The sequence below is a fragment of the Hyperolius riggenbachi genome, chromosome 10, assembly GCF_040937935.1.
Source record: "Hyperolius riggenbachi isolate aHypRig1 chromosome 10, aHypRig1.pri, whole genome shotgun sequence".
Lineage (NCBI taxonomy): Eukaryota > Metazoa > Chordata > Amphibia > Anura > Hyperoliidae > Hyperolius > Hyperolius riggenbachi.
This window is the reverse complement of record NC_090655.1, coordinates 265,476,283-265,482,294: the sequence shown is the minus strand read 5'-3', so window position 1 is coordinate 265,482,294 and position 6,012 is coordinate 265,476,283. Positions and strand designations below refer to the sequence as shown.

Below are 6,012 nucleotides of genomic sequence, written 5' to 3'. Positions count from 1 at the left end.
ATAGATGTTATTTAGTATATATAAGAGATTCCTGTGTACACATCATATATACAGTCACAATCAGATATGTATATCTGACCTTAAAAATACGGGGACTGCTTTATTGAAGCAGCACAAGTAACTAATTTTGATTGGTTTATTTCATTTTTGTGGACTAAGCACAGCTATTACTGTATATATACATTATTTTTAATGACTTTCATCTGAGAAATAGAACATTTTATCATATTTTCTATTTTAATTACAGTTACAAATTCATTAGGAGTCGGAGTCGGTGCATTTTTTCCCGACTCCGACTCCAGGCACCCAAAATTGCCCGACTCCATGACTCCGACTCCACGACTCCGACTCCACAGCCCTGCTGACAGCAGCCTGTCTTCTGATTGGCTGGGCTTTCTGGGCGGCTCTGTGGAATTGCCATTTGTATTTAAGGATGTGCGGGTCATTTGCTCTTTGTCTGTTGTTGCTGAAACTTCGCAGTGAAAGCTCTCTCAGACCTTAGTCAGATCCGTGTGTGCTTGATCCGGCAGGGCCCCGGGGATTCACACTTAGCTCAGGAAAAATATTATTACTGTTATTGAATATTTTTTGTATGACCTTTTGCCTGTTCTTCTCACTACTCTCTGCTCTACGATTCTGTACCTCTGCCAATCTGATCTGTTGCCGACTACTGCCTGAATACTGACTGATATTGCCTCTCAACTTTGTACCTATACTGACCGATCTGTTAACGACATTGCCTGTACGACCTCGCTCTCTGTTAGTGATAGCCCCTGTCACTAAGGGCTATCACTTGCACATATTCCGGAATATTACTGTGCACCAAATCACGTGTGATCACACTTAATAATGTACTGACTATTGTGCTGTTAGAGGTCGTTCTGTTTATCAGATACATCACTGATCATTACAGGCAGATTTAAAATGACTGTGATACTCAGATTCTTCTAGACATTTACTGGTGTGTTTACAAACATGGAGAAGTCAAGAGAATGACACTGACAATGAAGGCCTCCATGCCAGAACTCCCTTGCTGTCTCCAAAGAATAAGAAGAGTCGACTGCAGTATGCTAAAAGTCATGTGGACAAACCACAAAAGTTTTGGGATAGTGTTCTGTGGACTGATGAAACTAAATTAGAACTGTTTGGGCCCATGGATCAACGCTATGTTTGGAGGAGGAAGAACAAGGCCTATGAAGAAAAGTACACCTTTCCTACTGTGAAGCATGGTGGGGGGTCAATCATGCTTTGGGGCTGTTTTGCTTCTGCAGGTACATGGAAGCTTCAGCGTGTGCAAGGTACCATGAATTCTCTTCAGTACCAGGGATATTGGATGAAAATGTGATGCAGTCTGTCACAAACCTGAGGCTTGGGAGACGTTGAACCTTTCAACAGGACAATGATCCCAAGCATACCTCCAAGTCCACTAGAGCATGGTTGCAGATTAAAGGCTGCTACATTTTGTAGTGGCCATCGCAGTCACCAGACTTAAATCCGATTGAGAACCTCTGGTGGGACTTAAAGAAAGCAGTTGCAGCGCGCAAGCCTAAGAATGTGACTGAACTGGAGGCTTTTGCCCATGAAGAATGGGCTAAGATACCCGTAGATCGCTGCAAGACACTTGTGTCAAGCTATGCTTCACGTTTAAAAGCAGTTATAACTGGAAGAGGATGTTGTACTAAGTACTAAGAATGAATGTTACCTGGGGGTTGAATAAAACTGATAATAATGTCAGCACAAAAAATAAATTTTGGTTATTTCATTATAAATGTTAAGTTATATTTGTCTGACTTACAAGTGCCTCTTTGATTTAATTGTAAACAAGATGATTGAAATGATCAAAATCAATGTCAAACTGGCCAAAATGCTCAATTTCAGTTGAATAATTTTGAACACAACTGTATCTTTTGTTTAGTTTAGAAGTTTACACAGAAAATTTAGCTGCACACATCTTCAACAGTTTATGATTATTTATTCCTGTGATACAATGAGAGTGACCATGTTCTGTTTGTCACATTACACACAGGTAAGCTGATCTGCATCTCCACCCCTCAGCCTGTGAAAACTTCACTCCCTCCTTCCCTCTGCCTCTGAAATCTCTGGCTAGTAATCTCCTCCTCTTCCTGCCCAGACTGAGCTCGCATAAGCCCTTGCTAGTAAGGCTCAAAGTGCCAAGGCTCTCTGGAGAAGCTGTGGGCGAGGCCTGTTTAGTTTATAGGGAATTAGAGTATTTAAAAAAAAAAGTATTGGGTTTGAGGAATGCCCTATAAACTATATGAAAGGAACACAATTATGCAATGAGTAAAAGTTTATCTTTGGGGCAGCATAGTGGCGTAGTGGTTAGCGCTCTTGCCTTGCAGCGCTGGGGCCCTGGTTCGAATCCGAGCCAGGTCAACATCTGCAAGGAGTTTGTATGTTCTCCCCCTGTCTGCGTGGGTTTCCTCCGGGCACTCCGGTTTCCTCCCACATCCCAAAAACATACAGATAAGTTAATTGGCTCCCCCCTAAAAATTGACACTAGACTACAATACATATAATAATAGACATAGGACTCTGGTAGGGATTAGATTGTGAACTCCTCTGAGGGACAGTTAGTGACTAGACTATATACTATGTACAGCGCTGCGGAAGATGTCAGCGCTATATAAGTAATAATAATAATAATCTCGGATCCACTTTAATGCAGCCTCGGTCCCCTCCTGATTCAGGACCTTATAGGCATTCTTTTTCGACTTTATTTTATCTCTAACCTTTCTATTCATGCAGAGGGGTCTTTTTTATTCCTAGAAGTTTTGTTTTCATGTGGGATAGATTTACTACAATATTCATTGTATTAATTGGTAAATACAGTACCAAGTAAGACTAAACCAGTATAGCTGAACTCATGAGATCAATATGTATTGCATAAACTGCATAGACTCTAGTGAAGAACAATAATTATTATAAATGATGGCTGTAGTGCATACAAAGGATAATGTTCATGTTGGGATGGAGCAGAAACCCTAAACACACCCTATACCACACTCCTATCAAGCACAGATGGCCCCATCACCCCTCCAGTTCCATAATGCCAACAAGCTGCATCTTAGGCCAAAAAGCTGAAAGCCAAAAACTCTAATCTAGGAAGGCGTCAGTCCATCCAAACTATACTTTATAATCCTTCAGTAGATTATGATGAGCATATTACCAGTGTCCAGTAACTGCCATCCGGCATGCAGTGTAAGGCAGTAAAACTCGGGAAGACGTAACACCAAGTCCAAGGGAATGTGCCAAATCAATTTGATTGAATGAGTTCCCATCCACAAAATTTAACAATATAGCATAAGACCTGGAGTGTAGTAACAGCCGATCCCGTAGTGAGTATCCACATGTAATACGGACCATGTAGCCACAAAGCCATTCTCCTTAGTGAGGGCCATCTGTGACACCTCAGTGATCTCAGCAATGCCGATTACTGAAGAAATTGTGAATGCATCCTATTACCGAATCACAAAGTGCCCCGAGTCACCCAAAAGCTAAACTCCCCAACACAGCAGGGGTAAAATTAGCGAGTTCCAAAGGATCCCCCCCCCCCACACACACACACTTAGGGCTGGTTCAGACGGACGTTTGCAGAGCGTTTACTGCCAGCGTTCGGGGCTTGGCGTTAAACGCTCCCATTCAAGTGAATGGGAGCGTTTGTACCAAGCTTTCATGCGCGTTTGCACAAACGCAGCGTTCGGGTCCCGATTTTCACTGGCGTTCAAGGAGCCCCTGGAAGCTACATGTTGCTTCCAGGGGCGGTTAACCGCGACGGGTAATGTCCCCCTAGGGGAAGAAAAAACGCGACCGCATCCGAACGCAATGCGAACGCTGCTGAAAGCCTGAACGCAACGCCAACGAACGCGACGCCTCCAAACGTCCGTCTGAACCAGCCCTTAAGAAGTCATCCATCTAAGATCATCTCTGATTTAAGATTGTCAGAAATCGTAAAAAGTACAGTTTCAGAGACACAACTCGCAACCTGGTCAGAAGCTTCAGAAGAAAGGGCCACATTTGTTTCCCTCCACACAGCATATTTATCATTTATAATCCATAGTTTTCATATTTCATGGGGTTTCTAGTCTTTTGAAAAATGCTAGAGGAACAATATTTTCAGAAGTTGTTGGTGCTATTCTGACACACTTTCCTGGAAACTCCCACCCAAATGGGAGATTCCCATCCTGAGATATAAAGGTTCTCAGGCATACTTTGGGCTTGATTCACAAAGCGGTGCTAACTGTTAGCACGCCTGTGAAAACCCCCTTAGCACGTCTAAACAAGCTTTTCGCGCATAAAACTTTACGCGCGCAAAACTTTATGCGCGTAAAACTTTACGCGCGTACTGCACAGAGCGCAGGGCGCACCGCGCGAAGTGCCCATTAAAGCCTATGGGACTTAGCGCGCGTAAAACTTTGCGCGCGTAAAACTTTGTGCGCGCAAAGTTAGCGCGCGATCTGATTGAGAAATCCGGTGCTAACCTACTTAGCACCCTGGTTAGCGCGTCTAAAGACTTTAGACGTGCTAAGTAGGTTAGCACCGATTTGTGAATCAAGCCCTTTGTTTCCTAGCAATATTTAATATCTGTATATTTGTAACGTTTTACTGAATGGGGATATGCAATGCATTTCTTGATGTGACCTACGGGTCTCTCTGGGCCAAGCCCTGCCCCTTTTCCAGTTACACAGGGCTGGACTTAGTTTCATAGCCACTCCCAGCTGGAGAAGTGAGTAAAATCCAGGGACACAGTTGGTCCAGGGTCTTTTGTTCATCTGTTGTTGAATTCATCCATCGACAGGCCAGCAGGACATTGGGCAAAACGCAATACTTTGGATTATTGTAGCACAAAGACCTAGGGTTTGATTCACAAAGCCGTGATAAACGATATCACGGTGTGATATGCTTAGTGCGCGGCGGGTAAGGGCACGTACAGGTTTGCGCGCAAAATAGTAAAGGTTTGCACCCATTAACTCTCCCGTCCTAATCACTACTGGACTTAGCCAAACACGGTAATTTGAACTTTTAGACATTCTACTTCATTTCTCACCCCTTACGTCTTCTATCCAACCAATCTGTTCTGCTGCCCGATATATTTATTGCCAGCTCCAATGTATATATTTTCTGTATAGTTTCATAATAAAACTAATGATTTAATCATTCCAGCTTTGCCCTTGTCACCTGATTCTTCTGATGCATGCTAAGAGCTCTATGTCCTCAAACAAGGAGACACACGGCCGCATTGTCTTATTTTTATAAATTGTTGGATTTGGTTAGTTAGGTTAGTTAGGCTGCAATTAACCGTTTTCTTCCTTTTAGGAATAATTGGCTTTCGGAGGTCTCTCCACCTTATTTTCAATATGGAGAGTGGTGTCAGCATATTAACGTTTTAGCCATTTATTTCTTTACAGTAAGAGTGATTAAGATGTGGAATGCATTGCCACAGGAAGTAGTTATTGCAAATTCTATACCTGCATTTAAAGGGGGCTTAGATGCTTTACTTGCATTGAAAGACTTCCATGGCTATAATTACTAGGTAATGCCCAGTGATGTTGATCCAGGGATGTTATCTGATTGCCATCTGGAGTCGGGAAGGAATTTTTTCCCTTTTGGGGCTAATTGGACAATGCCTTGCAAAGGATTTTCACCTTCCTCTGGATCAACCCCTGTTGATCCAGAGGAAGGTGGAAATCCTTTACAAGGCATTGTCCAATTAGCCCCAGGGAGGGAGCAGGCTGGTGTTGTACTTTGTTCTCTGGTTGAACTCGATGGACATATGTCTTTTTTCAACCCAAATAACTATGTAACCTCGATTTCCAGTGCAAAATCATTAAATATATTTTACCGCTTGTACATACAATCATTGTATCATGTATGAGTGCACCAACCAATCTTAAACATTTACTGTGCGCACAGTTGATTTGCATCCAGAAGTCTCTAGTGGATGAGATCTGTATGGCAACTGTGGCATAGTACGATGTGATTGGCGAGTGTTTG

At 42.8% G+C, this 6,012-nt stretch overlaps 1 protein-coding gene across 1 annotated transcript in view; it reads right to left on the bottom strand.

Moving 5' to 3' along the window:
- The window catches only part of LOC137535386 (zinc finger protein 585A-like), a 764,031-nt gene that overhangs the window by 96,922 nt on the left and 661,097 nt on the right, over positions 1-6,012 (bottom strand). The gene's annotated exons all lie outside the window — the stretch shown is intronic.